General features: G+C 39.1%; 1 long non-coding RNA gene across 1 annotated transcript; it reads right to left on the bottom strand.

Annotated features, from left to right (window-relative positions):
* Positions 1 to 4,845: 4,845 nt before the first annotated feature.
* On the bottom strand, positions 4,846 to 18,165 carry LOC115115502 (uncharacterized). The gene is made up of 3 exons (XR_003861385.2): positions 18,090 to 18,165; positions 7,456 to 7,557; positions 4,846 to 5,232 (listed from the first exon to the last, which is right to left on the bottom strand). It is a non-coding gene; the product is annotated as an uncharacterized LOC115115502 (long non-coding RNA).
* Positions 18,166 to 18,754: the final 589 nt, after the last annotated feature.

Below are 18,754 nucleotides of genomic sequence, written 5' to 3' on the forward strand. Positions count from 1 at the left end.
AGGCCTTATGATATGTGTAATGTATAAGCATAAATAATTACATTTTTGCTCTACGACGCCCACAAGTGTCACGGGACTCATCTGAAGGTAACACATACAAACAAATGGAAGTATGGAGGTCGTTTTTTGCCAACAAAAATAAAAGGGTTAGATATGTGACCGACCGCCTCGATTCAGTCTTATGTAGCAACATGTGAAATTGTGTTTTTACATTGGATAAAAGTAGAGACTCAGAGATAGAAAATGGTATATCATACAGTACAGTGGAGGAACAATGGGAAAGTAATTCTGCTTTGAAAGTTGATAAACTTGCAACCTCACTTGGGGAAAATGGCCTTTGAATGTTTTGGTACCTACTGGAGAGCTCTTCTTTGTCTACAACCATTCAGCATCGTTCACACCATATTAAGTGTTAGCCCCACCCATCTCTTTAGGATTCACATGTGAGGCCATGTACTAAACAACCAAAGATTTTAAGACTAAAAGCTGGTTTATACTACGGCTGTGTAGTGTCCAAATTTAATCTGGAGTTCTAGAGTGTTTTCTGTAAATTCAGCATTGTCACATTGTCCGTTTGTAAATTCAGAGTGTTTCACTCTCGGAGCATTCAGAGCGCACACTGGACACTGGTCGAGGAGTAAGGTTGATTCAAGCGTTCTGACCTAACAACAGCAGGCAAGCACCCAAGCTAATGTTGGCTAGCTTGCTAGCTACTTCCAGACACAAATTAGATAACAGCTCACTGTGACCATTTTACTCTCCCTAGCAGAGCTGGGTAGGCTGTTTTCATGTTATCCAGAGGGTTGGTGACTGTAACTGTGCTGCTGGCAACAATTTAAAGCTTATTCTTTTTAAAATTATTTTTTTGCCAAAGTCTACTGACACAAGCCATATACAACAGGTGTTGTTGCAGTGACATCATGAGCATTCTATTGTAATTTGTACTTGCATAGTGGAGTCTTTTGATTAGACAGGTAGCTAGCTAGCTACCTAAACAATTAACCATAATCTCAACTCATAATATTACTACCCAGTATGAATCTGCAGGTAGCTAACCAATCAGGTTCAATGTTAGTTAGCTAACATTAGGCTATAACTAGCAATGCTAGCAATATTGAATATAGATGAGTGTTACAGAGACATATAGTGCATTAGGAAAGTATTCAGATATCTTGACTTTTTCCAGATTTTGTTTTGTTACAACCTTAATCTAAAATGTGTTAAATAAAAATGTTTCCTCATCAATCCACACACAATACCCCATATTGCCAAAGTGAAAACCTTTTAATATTTTTTTATTTTTTACATTTCTACAAATGTATTATAAATTAAATACAGAAATACCTTATTTACATAAGTATTCAAACCCTTTGCTATGAGACTCGAAATTGAGCTCAGGTGCATCCTGTTTCCATTGATCATCCTTGAAATGTTTCTCAAACTTGACTGGAGTCCACCTGTGTTAAATTAAATTGAATGAACATAAATTGGAAAGGCACACACCTGTTTATATATGGTCCCACAGTTGACAGTTCATGTCAGAGCGAAAACCAAACCATGAGGTCAAACGTAGAGCTCCGATACAGGAATGTGTCGAGGCACAGATTTGGGGAAGGGTACCACTTTTGACTTCTATAATACACTGTAAGGGAATTTGGCCAAACACCTATGACACCTTCAAATGAGGGGACTAGATAAACAAAGTGCTTTCATTTTTAAACAGTGAAACAGATATGTATGAAAATACCCTGAAATAAGAGGTTACATTCTGTACTGTCACCTCAGATGAGACATTTGCTGGAGTATAGAGTCAAATTGAAATGTTTAGGTTCACTGTCCAAGTAAATACAGATGGGAGTGTATGTTATGTTCTCAGCAGTGGCGGTCAGTGCCGTTTATGATGAGGGAGTTTCTTATCTAGGGTGTATGTTATGTTCAGAGGTAAACTGACTCAGCCAAAACAGCCAAATGCATCTAAATGTGAATAGATTCTCATTTGCAATACAGTTCTGGAAACATAAAGCACTCTACTTTCCTATCATATCAAAATAATTTCACAAATATAAAATATACATACTATACACTGTTTTAACCGATTTCAACATAGTTAAATTAGAACAGGTGGTTGTCTCTGTCTTCCGTAAACAAGCGCTGTAGCATGGAAATAAGGGCAGGTGGGAACACTTACCCTAACGCGAAAAAAGATCTGTAGTAATTTAACCTTTTGTTTTATGAAAAGCATTTCTCGAGGATATGAAAGTAAACTTCTAAAGGTTTCCAAAACCGTATCGCAAGCAAGGATTATTAATAATGTGGTGGGAGTTATGGGTCTTTTAAACAAACAAAAATGGTTCTACAAGCAGCTGTTACAACAACAAGAAAATGGCTTCAAGAGCTTTGTCCAGATACTAATGGACTCAACTAACAAAATAATGAATGATGAATTTTGACCAGAGAGGTCCAGGACCCTTAAAGGGAAATGGAAACCATAGAAACATAGAATAAGAATAGAATAATAAAATAATAATTAAGATTGATTAGAATGGGAGTCCCAATTCAAGTCAATGATGGCATAATGGGTGGACTGGCGGCCATTGCGGGTGTACCCATAGGAGCAAAGCAGGAAGTAAAAGCAGGAAGTGTACCTAGTGATCTGTGCTGGGATTTGTTAAATCAACTCAAATGACATCACAAAAAATGTATTCCATTGCATGAGTCACATCAGTTAGCATAATTTCAATGAACATTCTACATTACCATGGAAATGATTACATCACAATACAAGGCAGCCATTGTACCCATGAGTCTACCAGTCAAATTGCCAAGGTTAGAGGTTCCAAGCCCGTTCTATTCATTATTATTTCTGTGATGAAAACACTAGGCTTTAGAACACCTGCTAACACTAACTGTAAAACAGCAATATTGGCATTGTTGCATCACTGGCAGGATTTACCAAAAATGGCTGAATGTCAAAGCTGGCTGAAAGACCATGAACTCTGCATTATGCATTATATATGGTGTCAAACCATATATGGAAACATGATACATATTTTGAAAGCTGAGAAACAGCCCTTTCAAATGATATGAATAGCACCACATCAATCAAATGCTATTCAGTAAAAAAAACACCTCCCTAATGAAGATAGAGAAAACTTAGATCAAATTAACCTGTCTAGGAACGGGGTTCCGCTAGCCAACAGCCAATGAAATTGCAGGGTGCCAAATTCAATCAACAGAAATCTCATAATTCAAATTTCTCAAACATACAAGTATTAGACACTATTTTAAAGATACAATTCTCGTTAATCCAACCACAGTGTCCGATTTCAAAAAAGCTTTTCGGTGAAAGCAGAACATATCATTATGTTAGGTCAGCAACTAGTCACAGAAAGCATACAGCGATTTCCAACCAAAGAGAGGAGTCACAAAAAGCAGAAATAGAGATAGAATGAATCACTAACCTTTGATATTCTTCATCAGATGACACTCCCGGGACAACATGTTACACAATACATGTATGTTTTGTCCGATCAAGTTCATATTTATATCCAAAAACATTTACATTTGGCTTTGCCTCCAAAACATCCCGTTGTCACACGCACCAGGCCTCCTGTGTGTCTCTCCAGCCCGGTGAGTCCTGTGCCTGCTTCAAGGACCAGGCGATGATCCGTGGCAAGAAGCCTCCAGTGATGATCCATGGCAAGAAGCCTCCAGTGATGATCCATGGCACGAAGCCTCCAGTGATGATCCATGGCACGAAGCATCCAGTGATGATCCATGGCACAAAGCCTCCAGTGATGATCCATGGCAAGAAGCCCCCAGTGATGATCGATGGCACGAAGCCTCCAGTGAGGAGTCATGGGACGAAGCCTCCAACGGCGGCCTCCCGTCCGGAGCCTCCAGTGACGGTCTCCAGTCCGGAGCCTCTAGCGACGGCCTCCAGTCCGGAGCCTCCAGTGACGGTCTCCAGTCCGGGGCCCACAACGAGGGTGCCCAGTCCCGGGCCCGCAATGAGGGTGCCCACCCGTGAATTTTCACAAAGCCACATCAATTTACAGAAATACTCAGAATAAACATTGATAAAAGATACAAGTGTTATTCACAGAATTAAAGATATACTTCTCCTTAACTTCTTGGTGACAGGGGGCGGTATTTTCACGTCCGGATAAAATGCATGCCCAAATTCAACTGCCTGCTACTCATCGCCAGAAGATAAGATAGGCATATTATTAGTAGATTTGGATAGAAAACACTCTGGAGTTTCTAAAACTGTTAGAATCATGTCTGTGAGTATAACCAAACTTTTTTGCGGGCGAAACCCTGAGGACAAACCATTCAGATGTTTCTTTTTTTGAGGTCACTCTCTTTTCAATGAGGTTTCATTGGGAATCCAGATTTCTAAGGGACCTTCTTGGAGTTCCTGTCGCTTCCACTGGATGTCAACAGTCTTTAGAAATTGGTTGAGGTTTTTCCTTTGTGTAATGAAGATGTACGGCCATCTTGAACGAGGGTCACTTGAAGTGTACTGTTAGATAGAGGAGCGTGACCAGAAAGCTAGCTACAGTTTGTTTTCCTCCTGTATTGAACACAGATCGTCCCGTCTGAAATTTTATAGATTATTTAAGTAACTTTTGAGATTTTTGTAGTCACGTTGCGCAAGTTGGAACCGGTGTTTTTCTGGAGCAAACGCGCCAAATAAATGGATATTTTGGATATATATCGACGGAATTAATCGAACAAAAGGACCATTTGTGATGTTTATGGGACATATTGGAGTGCCAACAAAAGAAGCTCGTCAAAGGTAAGGCATGAATTAGATGTTTATTTCCCAAACAGGCTAATAGAATGTAATCTAAATGTAACAGAATGTAATCAGATTACGTTACTGATTTTGGGAAATCAATCTACACATATTACCCCATTATGACAAAGCATAAATGTATTAAACTGTAATTGTAATTTACAAAGTAACCTACCCAACCTTGGCTGCTTGCCCTTGCATTCTGGTGCAACACAAACAAACCAAGTCATATCCTACTTTCTCTCTTTCCAGTAACAATGCCAAACATTTCTAGAATAGTCATCCAGTACATTGAAGGTCACCTCGGCTGTGAGGTGTGAGGGTGAGGGTGTGATTGTCCCTCAGCCCTGTCTGCAGCCTTAGCAGCATGTTGTCCAGTCTCTCCAGCCCCTGTCTGTCCTTGACACTGTGGGGACAGCTTCTACTGACTGCTGTGGGGGAAAAATGATTTATTTACCTGATTTATTTGGGATAGCTTAGGAGTAGAACAATCCCTCATTGTCGCAAAATCATCCTTGCATCTGGGAAACTAAGCCATTTTTGGATTGAAGTTTACACACATTGAGAGATATTTGAAGGAGTATATTGTTGCATTGTTTGTTCTGTTTTGTCTTGATAAATCTCACCAAGATTGTGTCTGCTGGACGATCACAATAATTTCATGATACTCTGACTCTGTGATGAGGTTGACAGTGTGATACGGGAATATAAGCCAATACAATCAAGTGAATGTGATGCTATTTTCATTTATATTTGTTTTAGATATGTGTATTAAGAATATTGGTAAAGTAATAATTTCAGTACTTCCTGAATCAGAAATGAACTGGACTCTTGTTTGGATCTGTCCTTTCTTGAGATTATGGATTGTGACTACACATGGTATCTAGATGCATGGAAGGGAATTTGACCAAACAGGGTGTGGACCTCAAAACCCCCCCTAACCGGCTGAAGAAATGGCGTTCAATACGGCCCTGTCCTGCACCACTATCAAGAGACCTGAGTCTGAGCCAGCAACCGGTGTACAGCATCCAGTTGAAGCTATCGACTGCCTTTTCTCTAATGCCTTTTCTTTCAGAAGTGCAAAATAATCCACGTGGAATGAGCATGGAGAGAGATCTATTCCAAAACCTCCCTTATGTTGCTGGTCTACTGGTTGGCAAATGGACAAGACATAATAGGCGTTGGTGGTGGGGCTAAGTGAGACATTAGTCTGTTTGGGAAAATCAGATTATTCCCGAGACATTGAAATTGGGACATTATCATGGGTCGTCCACTTTGAACCGTGAAGCTATCTGAAGAAGAAAAATTAAGAAATGCCAGAAGATTGTGTACTGGGGAAGGGTTGGTCAACTGTGCCCGTAATTGATTTAAGCTTGTCTGAAATTGTTTATTTGGGGGTTTATTGAGGTCTACACACTGCTAAATTTATAGTAATTTAGCCCAAGAATGCATTGAGATACTGATCTGTAATTATAATCGTGATGAGAAAGTTAATATTGGAATTATGGGATAATTATATTGTATGTTAATATGAGTGTACATTCTGCCAGTATTGATGTGTGTTAAGTTGAGGGTTTTAATGTTGTGTCATAGAACAAATGTGAATCACTGAGCAATGTCATTCAGGATTATGGGTTGGATAATTAATTGGGTTTTTAATTATAATTTGGAAACTGAATGATTTCCCTGACCTATTCCCTATTCCTGACTACATCTCTGATGATGAGGACCCCAATTCTGAGCATAAGGACACAGATGTGGAGCTCATGTTCTACACTGTGTGTACAATGTGCCCAGAGAGGGGTCTCTGTCACTGGTGTAGGAAGGGTTCTAAACAGGGGTGGACATTTATATCATGCTGACACCTACCTTTGTGCATTTTTCCAGCGTGATGACTGTCCTATCTGTTATAATGAAGCTTGTGTGTGATGTTAATTTTAAGGGCTTTATTATATTCCAAATTGACTGTGTTTTGATAGAGGTATTAAGCTCAGAAACCCAGAGGAAGGTTGGATGAAATGTCAGGCACCAGAGGGATGTATTTTGTTAGTTTAAATGTATACTTAACAATCTCATTTTTTTCTTGAAGAAACAAAGTTTCTTGAGAGGGGAATGTGAGAGAAAAGTTTTTCCCGGTTTATTTCATATTAATGGTTAACAATTAATATGTAACTAATAGTAAGACATTTCTGTCCTACTGTGTTTTTATGGTCTCCACTCTAGTTCCATGCAGCTAATCTGGGCGTATGGTCACAAGAGATGGCTTGGGCTGACAAATGAGTTAAAGACAGCATTACATAGACAATAATATGTTTTACTAGGGATAGCTTAGGAGTAGAACAATCCCTCAGTGTCTGAAAATCATCCTTGCATCTGGGAAACTAAGCCAGGGTGGGGTTAAGACAACTACCCTGTGTAGATAACAACAGGATGAACCCAGAGTGGTTTATGATGCCCCAATCTGCACGGGAGGGGTGGAACCAACCACGACTAAGCATTTTTAGTTAGATATATATAGTACTCTGCATTTGTGTAAAGGTTAGGTTACTCGGTCCAACACTCAAGGGTGTGGGGTCAACCAGCCTAATTTTTGCAATAATTAATAGATTTTTAATAAAGATGATTGTTTGAAAAAAGGACAAATTCTCTCTCACTTGATTAGAATATTCCACGACACTGCCTGGTGTACAGGTGACATGTCTACATTGTCATCCTCCTCAGTCCACAAGTGTTGTCCTCCTCAGTCCATCAGTGTCCTACAGACAGAGAGAGTGACGTTTATGATGAGCATGGCCTTATTTCTATTACAGCATGTTGGATGACTGTCATTCATATTCCATTCACCCAGTTCAATGTAACAGCTATAGGTTTAGGCTACTATATGATACTCAAATTGTCCCTATTCCCATCATGAGGTTGCTACAACCTAGCCTATGAATTAAAGTTTACAACGTAGGTGCACACAGGTCGAGAGATACTTTGAGAAGACAATGACACATGGATAGACAGTGACATATACAATTATACCTGGCACACTAGCTTATTTAGGGTGCAATCATTAGTCCAACAGTTGCAAACAAGAGTTTCTAATGGACATATTCAGGTATTTTTTTATCCCCATTTCATTTGCTTCCGTTTAACCTGTCTAGGACTGGGGTTCCGCCAGTGAAAGTGCAGGCCGCCAAATTCAAAACAACAAAAAATCTCACCGTTAAAATTTTTCAAGCATAAAAGTATTTTAAACAATTTTAAAGATACATTTCTCGTTAATCCAGCCACAGTGTCTGATTTCAAAAAGGATTTACAGCGAAAGCACCACAAGCGATTATGTTAGGTCACCACCAAGCCACAGAAAAACACAGCCATTTTTCCAGCCAAAGAGAGGAGTCACAAAAAGCAGAAAGAGAGATAAAATGTATCACCAACCTTTGATGATCTTCATCAGATGACACTCATAGGACTTCATGTTACACAATACATGTATGTTTTGTTTGATAAAGTTGATATTTATATAAAAAAATCTGAGTTTACATTGGCGCGTTATGTTCAGTAGTTCTAAAACATGCGGTGATTGTGCAGAGAACCACATCAATTTACAAAAATACTCATAATAAACATTGATAAAGATACGACTATTTAAATAAACTTCTCCTTAACTTCTTAAGGTATACGGGGCAGCATTTTCACTTTTGGATAAATAGTGTGCCCAATTTCAACTTCCTGCTACTCATGCCAAAAACATAATATATGCCTATTATTAGTAGATTTGGATAGAAAACTGTTTGAATCTGAGTCTGTGAGTATATCAGAACTTATGTAGCAGGCAAAACCCCGAGGACTAACCGTTCAGAATGATTTATTTTAGGTCTCTGTCTGTTCAGTGATTTCTCGTTGGAAAACGATATTTCTTAGTTACTGGTTTTCAGTTCCTACCACTTCCACTGGATGTCACCAGTCTTTGGAATTTGGTTGAGGTTATTCATTTGTGCAATGAAGAAGTAGGCCATCTAGGTACTGCTAAACACGGTTGAGAGTTGCGCAAGATGTGAAAAGTAGCATGGTTTGTTGTCTTCCTGTATTAAACACAGATAGACCCGTCTACAATTGGATCGATTATTAACGTTTAAAAATACCTAAAGTTGTATTACCAAAGTAGTTTGAAATATTTTGGCAAAGTTTATAGACAACTTTTGAAATATTTTGTAGTGACGTTGCACATTTTGGAAGCTGTTTCTTTTTATTTACCTTTTAGGATATCTAAGGTTGGATTAGAAAAGTTGTTTGAAATGTTTGGACCAAGTTTACAGGTAATTTATTAGATACTTTGTAGTCATGTTGGGCGAGTTGGAACCGGTGAATTTCTGAATCAAATGCGCCAAATAAATAGACATTTTATGGATATAAAGAAGGAATTTATCGAAAAAATTACCATTTTGATGTTTCTGGGACATTTTGGAGTGCCAACAGAAGAAGATCTTCAAAGGTAAAGGCATGAATTACATTTACATTACATTTAAGTCATTTAGCAGACGCTCTTATCCAGAGCGACTTACAAATTGGTGCGTTCACCTTAAGACATCCAGTGGAACAGCCACTTTACAATAGTGCATCTAAATCTTTTAAGGGGGGTGAGAAGGATTACTTTATCCTATCCTAGGTATTCCTGAAAGAGGTGGGGTTTCAGGTGTCTCCGGAAGGTGGTGATTGACTCCGCTGTCCTGGCGTCGTGAGGGAGTTTGTTCCACCATTGGGGGGCCAGAGCAGCGAACAGTTTTGACTGGGCTGCGCGGGAACTGTACTTCCTCAGTGGTAGGGAGGCGAGCAGGCCAGAGGTGGATGAACGCAGTGCCCTTGTTTGGGTGTAGGGCCTGATCAGAGCCTGGAGGTACTGAGGTGCCGTTCCCCTCACAGCTCCGTAGGCAAGCACCATGGTCTTGTAGCGGATGCGAGCTTCAACTGGAAGCCAGTGGAGAGAGCGGAGGAGCGGGGTGACGTGAGAGAACTTGGGAAGGTTGAACACCAGACGGGCTGCGGCGTTCTGGATGAATTGTAGGGGTTTAATGGCACAGGCAGCCCAGCCAACAGCGAGTTGCAGTAATCCAGACGGGAGTTGACAAGTGCCTGGATTAGGACCTGCGCTGCTTCCTGTGTGAGGCAGGGTCGTACTCTGCGGATGTTGTAGAGCATGAACCTACAAGAACGGGCCACCGCCTTGATGTTAGTTGAGAACGACAGGGTGTTGTCCAGGATCACGCCAAGGTTATATATATATATATATAAAATTATATCGTTATTTCGGACTTTTGTGTCACACCTGCCTGGTTGAAATGTGTTTTTCATGTGTTGGTATGCGGGGTGCTGTCCTCAGATAATCGCATGGTTTGCTTTTGCCGTAAAGCCTTTTCAAAATCTGACACGGCGGCTGGATTTACAACAATTGAAGCTTTATTTTGATGTATTGCCCTTGTGATTATTTGAAAGTTAAATATTTATAGGGTTATCTTTGGTGTCTTTGTTGTCTCTCTGATTAATGCCCTCCTTGCCTGGTTCGTGAATTTTGGTGGGCAGCCCTCTCTTGGCAGGTTTGTTGTGGTGCCATATTCTTTCAATTTTTTAATCATGGATTTAATGGTGCTCCGTGGGATGTTCAAAGTTTCTCATATTTTTTTATAACCAATCTGTACTTCTCCACAACTTTGTCCCTGACCTTCATAGTGCCGCTTGCTTGGTGGTGCCCCTTGCTTAGTGGTGTTGCAGACTCTGGGGCCTTTCAGAATATACTGAGATCATGTGACACTTAGATTGCACACGGGTGGACTTTATTTAACTAATTATGTGACTTCTGAAGGTAATTGTTTGTGCCAGATGTTATTTATGGGTTTCATAGCAAAGGGGGTGAATTTGTATGCACACACCACTTTTCCATTTTTTTACTTTTTTTTATTTAACTTTTTAAATAAGTAAAAAAAAAATTCACCTCACCAGTTTGGACTATTTTGTCCATTACATGAAATCCAAATAAAAATCCATTTAAATCACTGGTTGTAATGCAACAAAATAGGAAACATTCTAAGGGGGTGAATACTTTTGCAAGGCACTGTATTTGGTGACGTGAATATACAGTATTTAGTATAGTTTTATAAAAACATATTTTTTTACAACTTTTATTTTTATGAAATTCACTGAGGAGGATGGTCCTCCCCTTCCTCCTCTGAGGAGCCTCTAATGGTTCAGAAGTAATCTGGCTCTGGCAGCCAAAACAGCCAAATACTCCAACTAAATGTGAATATTTTCTCAATTGCGATACAGTTCTAGAGCATAAATCCCTTTACTTTCATATCACATCAAAATAATTTCACAAATATACCCAAAAATATACATACTATGCACTGTTTTAACTGATTTCAACACAATTAAATTAGAACAGATGGTTGCCTCTGTCTTCCGTTAACAAGCGCTGTAACATGGAAATATGGGCGCGTGGGAAAACTTACCCAAACGCTATAAAGATTTGTGTTAATTTAACCTTTTGTTTCATGAAAAACATTTCTCGAGGATATGAACGTTAACTTCCAAAGGTTTCCAAAATCGTATCGCAAGCAAGGAATATAAACATGTAGTCTGAGCGTTGGGACTATTGTGCACAGTCCCACGCCATTGTCAGTGCTTCAACTGAGCCCTCTTTGCTGAACGAGAGCTACTAGAATATAGACTTCATTTCCCATCTCATTGTGATTGGGTTTAGTGCTGCTCGCTGATTGTTATATTGTATATTATACTCTTCCTTTTGGTCCCCGCTTGACATGGCCTCAGTATAGTGTTCTGGATCAAACCAATGTGTCTTAGATTTTACAACAAGTGCCGTGCCACTTGAGTCCCATTCAGGTCATGGTCAAGGCTGAGTGATTGTACGCTTTTGTGAAGTCCTCTCCACTCCCTCTGTGTTAGAGAAAACACTGTTCTGTAGTTGAGATGGCAGTAGCAGCCGCATTGGCCCACTATGATCAATAACAGATCTATGATGTGAAATATGGGTCTAGAGGAGGAGACATTCATATCCTTGTCATTTTCACTGAGTAAAATTCACTTCTTTGAGATGTGGTTGAATGCACACAACAGCCTACATCCTGCCTTGTTGGTCCAGTCTAGCAGTGATGCCAAGGGACTTTAGGACTTGGGGCTGGAGAAGACAGATGTAATCATCTCTGTGACATGTACAATGTAATCATTTCAAGCATGCTCTGAGGACTTGAATAAGCTCAGTTCATGAGGGGTGTGTGTGTGTGTGTGTGTGTGTGTGTGTGTGTGTGTGTGTGTGTGTGTGTGTGTGTGTGTGTGTGTGTGTGTGTGTGTGTGTGTGTGTGTGTGTGTGTGTGTGTGTTGGGGAGAGATTTTCTTCTACCTCTAGTCTTATCTCTGAGGATACTGTAAGCCACTGGAGCTGGGCGATATGGACAAATATCCATATCACGATAAATTGACTGAATCAACACCATAATGATAAATAGGTTATAACAATGTAGACCTGTTTTTTATATTACTCTTCAAACTACTACTGCTAGTTTGAATGTAGTAGCTATCAATTGTCCCAACAATCACCCATATTAGCAAACTTCATTTTAAACTTCACATTTCGCTAGTATAGGCTACTTATGATAATGAATGATATCAACAAAATGTCCATGAGTTTATCGTCCCAGCTCTACACTATGAAAAATAAATAAATGAAAAGACTCAGCGTCATTGCATCACATTTGGCTTATGAGAAACAAACTGCAACACAACTGCACTGTCCATTTTGCATTTCAAATGAGACGATACATAAGCTTCCGCAGTCTGAAATGAGACTTGACTGATTGGGGCTTTCGCTAAGCTCCACTCATCCATAATATGAAATATATTTTGTTCACTGGAAACTATTTTACTAATGGTCATCTGTAAACTCCTCGAGAATAGTTTTTCCTCTCACATTTTTTTTATCCAGAGCTTTTCACCAAGAGATGATTTAAATTACAAAGCTCAACTTTTTATTTCAATTTCTTTACGAGACTAACCACTTAGGGTTGCTTAAAGACATCAGGCAGAGAACAAAGGCAACCTGTCCATTCCAATCCAGACCTGATCATATTGACTCTTATCTCAGACCACTAAAGCTATAGCCTTGACAGTCTGAGAGCCGTCTTAGAGGGACTATACAATCGATACACTGAGACACTAGTGGCATTATAGAGAGAAAATGCAGTCAAAATATGGCAAGACACCAATTTGTGTTATGAGTTTGTACATCAACAATGCCTCAATAGCTTTACATCTTCTTTCAGGACAGAGGCCAAACGCTATTTGGAGGGGGAAAAACAAGATTATCATGACAGTTGTTAAAAGAGAAGCTAAGGAGAAGTTCAGAAAGTCAACTGGTAAGTAGTATGGTGTTCCTTGCTGTGTATCACAGCTATTTTAAGTATGTTGTTACTGTGTAATAACAGACACATGTTTATAAGTATTGAATTTTGTCATATAGAGCCAGTCAAGAAAATTTGCATACAATCTCTAAAATTTACAGAAGCCCACACCCAGCCTCTCTTTTAATTCTCCAAATTAGCTCCCTTTCAATGCTACTACACAGTGCAGAACCCTTGACCGTGTCTCTCGTATTGAGCTAACAAGTCATCACCTCAGTGTTTGCGAGGCAATTCAACGTGTCTAGAGACAGGGCGTGTGGCAGTATTCCAAGAGCTGAATTGTATTTTCTGTCTTGCTCATTCAAAATGTCCTCACAGGAAGAACTATCACATACCGCCACACTTACTCACATGTGACAAATGTAGAAAAACTAAAACTGTATGTGTAATGTGTAATACTCTTAGTAGTATCAGTAATTGCTAATGCAGTAAGTTTTGGATTTGTCATCAATCTACAAAACTGCCAAAGTGTTTTTGCTGGACAAATGTATGAACATATTTCAAATAAACCAAACTATTGCAAGTAATATAACAGGAAAATATTGCACGTTGGTATTTAAATTAATCCCTTTGGGTATGTTTCCATTCTCTCACTCAGCAGGTCATATTAGGGCATTTGGGCTGGAATGGAAAGTGCTAAATGTTATGGGACAACCACACTAGTTAGCTTTCTGCCACACAACAAAATCTAATGTAAAGCCTATATGTTGGCAACAAAGCAAGTCATTTGAAAATTGTGGTTTTATTGTAGGATACATTAAATTAATGTTATCCGAGTTTTTCAATGAAAATGTACTGGTGTTATTTCCCAATCACCAAATGACATTTTAGAAATCTGACGTTGGCGAGGCTTATGTATTGCAACATGCTGGAACTGAATCAAAAACAGTCCATGAAGTTCCCAAAGCTCATCTAACCGAACCATGTGGCTCAGTTGGTAGAGCATGTCTCTTGCAACGCCAGGGTTGTGGATTTGATTTTCACAGGGGACCAGTATGAAAATATATGCACTCACTCTGGATAAGAACGTCTGCAAAATTACTAAATAGTTCATAGTTTCCTAATAGTGAAGACCCCTTTTGAAAATGGAACTAATAAGGAACAAAGTGATGATAACAGAAATCTGTTAGCGTTTCCCACCACTCACACACAGTCACACACATTGTGAGGTCACTTTTACATTGAATCAGCCGAGTGACGTTTACTGTAGGATAAAAAATCAAGTGAATTTGGGACTTAAAGGTATCCATTGCATCATGGTCACTGCCAGTGTAAACGTCAGTGTAGATTTGGATGTGGTTCGGTAGAGCTACACTTGTGTGCTGAGTAACCGTGTTCATGTTAAATACTAATGTTAGCTCCAAGAACTCATGCCTTGGCTTTAGCTCAATGGGCTAATGTGCTTTTGAGCCGACAAACAAGATGGCCATGTCAAAGTCTCTTCTCTGACTCTAGTAAATTATACAACCCTCAGAATATAATGACCATGTCACTGTTTACTGGCAGAATACAACCCTCACAAAGGCAGTAGACAGTGGGGGAGTTTTGAAATAAAACAAAAGGTAATTTCTGCTGCTTCAAAGCCTTTATTTACCTCTGACTCTCATGTCTGTCATTGCAGTTTAACACAAGCTTAACTCATCCGTCAACAACTCCTATTATATAAATTAGAGGTCGGACGCTGCTTATGGCCGATTACATTGCACTCTACAAGGAGACTCCGTGGCAGGCTGACCACCTGTTACGCGAGTGAAGCAAGGAGCCAAGGTAAGTTGCTACCTAGCATTAAGCTTATCTTATAAAAAAACAATCTTAACATAGTCACTAGTTAACTACACATGGTTGATGATATTACTAGTTTAACTAGCTTATCCTGCATTGCAAATAATCAATGCAGTGCCTATTAATTTATCATCGAATCACAGCCTACTTCTCCAAACGGGTGATGATTTAACAAGCGCATTCACTAAAAAAAGCACTGTCGTTGCACCAATGCACCTAACCATTAACATCAATGTCTTTCTTAAAATCACTACACAAGTATATATTTTTAAACCTGCATATTTAGCTAAAAGAAATTCATGTTAGCAGGCAATATTGAAACATCTAAGAGCTAGGGTCTATTTTCCTGAATTTCTGACTGACTGACGTGCCCAAAGTAAACTGCCTGTTACTCGGGCCCAGAAGCCAGGATATGCATATAATTGGATAGAAAACACTTTGAAGTTTCTAGAAACAGTAAAATGATGTCTGAGACTAAAACACAATTCATATGGCAGGCAAAATTCCAAACAAAAACCAACCGTAATGTATTTTATTTGATTAGATCCCAGGCTCTTATAATGGATTCTATATAATTCAAGATCCCAGATTACAATTCCTATGGCTTCCACAAGATGACACCAGTCTTCGTTCATTGTTTCAGGCTTGTTTCTTCAAAAACTAGCAAGAATTTTGAGTTTTTGTACAGACTCCCGGTTCAAAATCAGTCTGTTGGCACACGGTGAAGAGGACGCGGGCTTACTAGTTTTACTTTTCTATTGAAATATGTATGTATGTATGTATGAAATATTATAGTTTATTTACATTTTAGGATACCTAAAGATTAAATAGAAACGTAGTTTGACTTGTTTGAACAAAGTTTAGCGGTAGCTTTTTGGACTCCTTTGTCTGCATGTTGAATGAGTGGATTACTGAAATCAATGGTGCCAACTAAACAGACTTTTTGGGATATAAAGACAAATCTTATCTAACAAAACGACCATTCATGTTGTAGCTGGGACCCTTGGGATTGCAAGCAGAGGAAGATTTTCAAAGTAAGTGATTTATTTAATCGCAATTTATGATTTTACAAAGCCTGTGCTGGTTGACAAATATGTTGATGTGGGGCGCTGTCCTCAAACAATCACATGGTATGCTTTCGCTGTCAAGCCTATTGTAATTCGGACAAAGCAGTTAGATAATTTAAGCTTTTAAATGATATAAGATACTTGTATGTTCATGAATGTTTAATATTATGATTATTTATTTGAATTGCGCACCCTCCAGTTTCACCGGAAGTGATCGACAGACGCATATCCCTAGGGAAATTGTGTCACTTCTCTTGCGTTCTGTGCAAACAGAGTCAGGGTATATGCAGAAGTTTGGGCCGAAGACCATTTCTTACTAACAAAGACCGTAATTAATTTGCCAGAATTGTACATAATTATGACATAACATTGAAGGTTGCGCAATTTAACAGCAATATTTAGACTTATGGATGCCACCCGTTCGATAATATACGGAATGCTTCCGTATTTCACTGAAAGAATAAACGTTTTGTTTTCGAAATGATAGTTTCCGGATTTTACCATATTAATGACCTAAGGCTCGTATTTCTGGGTGTTTATTATATTATAATTAAGTATATGATTTGATATTTGATAGAGCAGTCTGACTGAGCGGTGGCAGGCAGCATTCATTCAAACAGCACTTTCCTGCATTTGCCAGCAGCTCTTCGCAATGCTTGAAGCACAGTGCCTATCAACTCCCGAGATTAGGCTGGCAATAAAATAGTGCCCATAAGAACATCCAATAGTCAAAAGGTATATAAAATACAAATGGTATATAGAGAAATAGTCCTATAATTCCTATAATAACTACAACCTAAAAGTTCTTAACTGGGAATATAGAAGACTCATGTTAAAGAAACCACCAGCTTTCATATGTTCTCATGTTGTCACGACTTCTACCGAAGTCAGCTCCTCTCCTTGTTCGGGTGCCGTTCGGCGATCTCCGTCACCGGCTTTCTAGCCAACACCGCTCCATTTTTCATATATTCATTTGTTTTGTCTTGTCCCATACACACCTGGTTTTCATTCCCTAATCATTCTACATGTATTTAGCCCTCTGTTTCCCATCATGTATTTGTGTGTAATTGTTTGTTTGGTATTGTGGATTATTGTCGGGTGCTTTACTTTTGTCATGTTCCGTGTTTTTGGCATTAAAGTGCGCCTGTTCACTACACTCTGCTCTCCTGCACCTGACTTCACCTCCCGTACACACCATTGACACATGTTCTGAGCAAGGAACTTAAACGTAGGCTTTTTAAATGGCACATATTGTTCTTTTACTTTCTTCTCCAACACTGTGTTTTTGCATTATTTAAACCAAATTGAACACGTTCCATTATTTATTTGAGACTAAATAGATTTGTATTTCTGTTTTATATTAAGTTAAAATAAATGTTTTGTTTTGTTGTGATTGTCATTATTACAAATATATATATAAAAATTGTTTGATTAGTCGGTATTGGCTTTTTTTGGTCCTCCAATAATCGGTATCGGTATTGAAAAATCATAATCGGTTGACCTCTAATATAAACACATTATTAACATCATTATACCATCAGTGTCATGACTACACGTTTATTCACTTTGATATGCAAATGCATATCAAACTCCATTTAAAATTAACAAGAGTACATTGTTTTATTATCAATTGTAAGTAACGATTCATTCATGTATTATAATGTTAATTAGTAAAAAATAGTACAAAAACAAAAGCCATGAATAAGAACTATCTGGCTTTAGGCTGGATGCGTTTTCAGGTCAAGCTCAAACAGTACTGTGTGTACCCTGTGTCTTTGTCCCACACGTATATCAACCTCCCCTATCCACAGTCATTTGATAAAATGAGAACGAGATGGTTTTTGGAAAGAGGTGAGATGAGAGCGGCCTTCTGAGAGAGGTGTCTTGGGGGCACAGACACGCACACGCACACATGCACACACACACTTACCTCAGTCTGTGGACCAGAGCAAGGCCAGTAGGGGATGAGGGTTATCTCACCTCTTTTCAACTCCATCTCCGGTGTAACTATGTCTGGAATTCAGTCCTCGCCTCTCCTGTCAGGTCTGGTCTCACTGTAAATGACAGATCGAAGCAGATATTACCCTCTGCAGATGATAAAGAGTTTTGGTGCCAGAGTCTTGCTACAGCACTGCCTGCAAAAACGAATTCCCTATCCGGGGAGATTACCGTTTTCAAAACTCTGTTTTCAGGCGTAATTCTGCTTTTGAATAGGTTACAAAATGGCAGCGTTAAGTAAGGAATCTTTGCTTTAAGATGTAATATATTAAAAGGGGAAGCATTAACATAATTTATAAAAAATTGCACACAAAACCATAGTTGAGTTGTGCATCTTTAATGGCTGAAGCCTCGGGTCCAGGTCCAGCTAGTGCTGCACTCCAGCAATCATGAATACCCAAGCAGCTTGCAGTCTTGATTCAAGCCCAAATTGATAATTTTACACACAGAACATGTCCTATATAATTAAATCACACCTGAGGGGAGAGTTGTCCCTGAGAGTCCATCCCAGAGAGAGAGAGAGAGAGAGAGAGACTGACAGACAGACAGCGACAGAGAGACAGAAAGAGAGAGAGGTGGGATGAGAGAGAAAGTGAGGGGGATAAAAGAGAGAGAGGTAGAGGAGAGAGAAAGAGAGAGAGAGGAAG

Source organism: Oncorhynchus nerka, linkage group LG13, assembly GCF_034236695.1.
Source record: "Oncorhynchus nerka isolate Pitt River linkage group LG13, Oner_Uvic_2.0, whole genome shotgun sequence".
NCBI lineage: Eukaryota > Metazoa > Chordata > Actinopteri > Salmoniformes > Salmonidae > Oncorhynchus > Oncorhynchus nerka.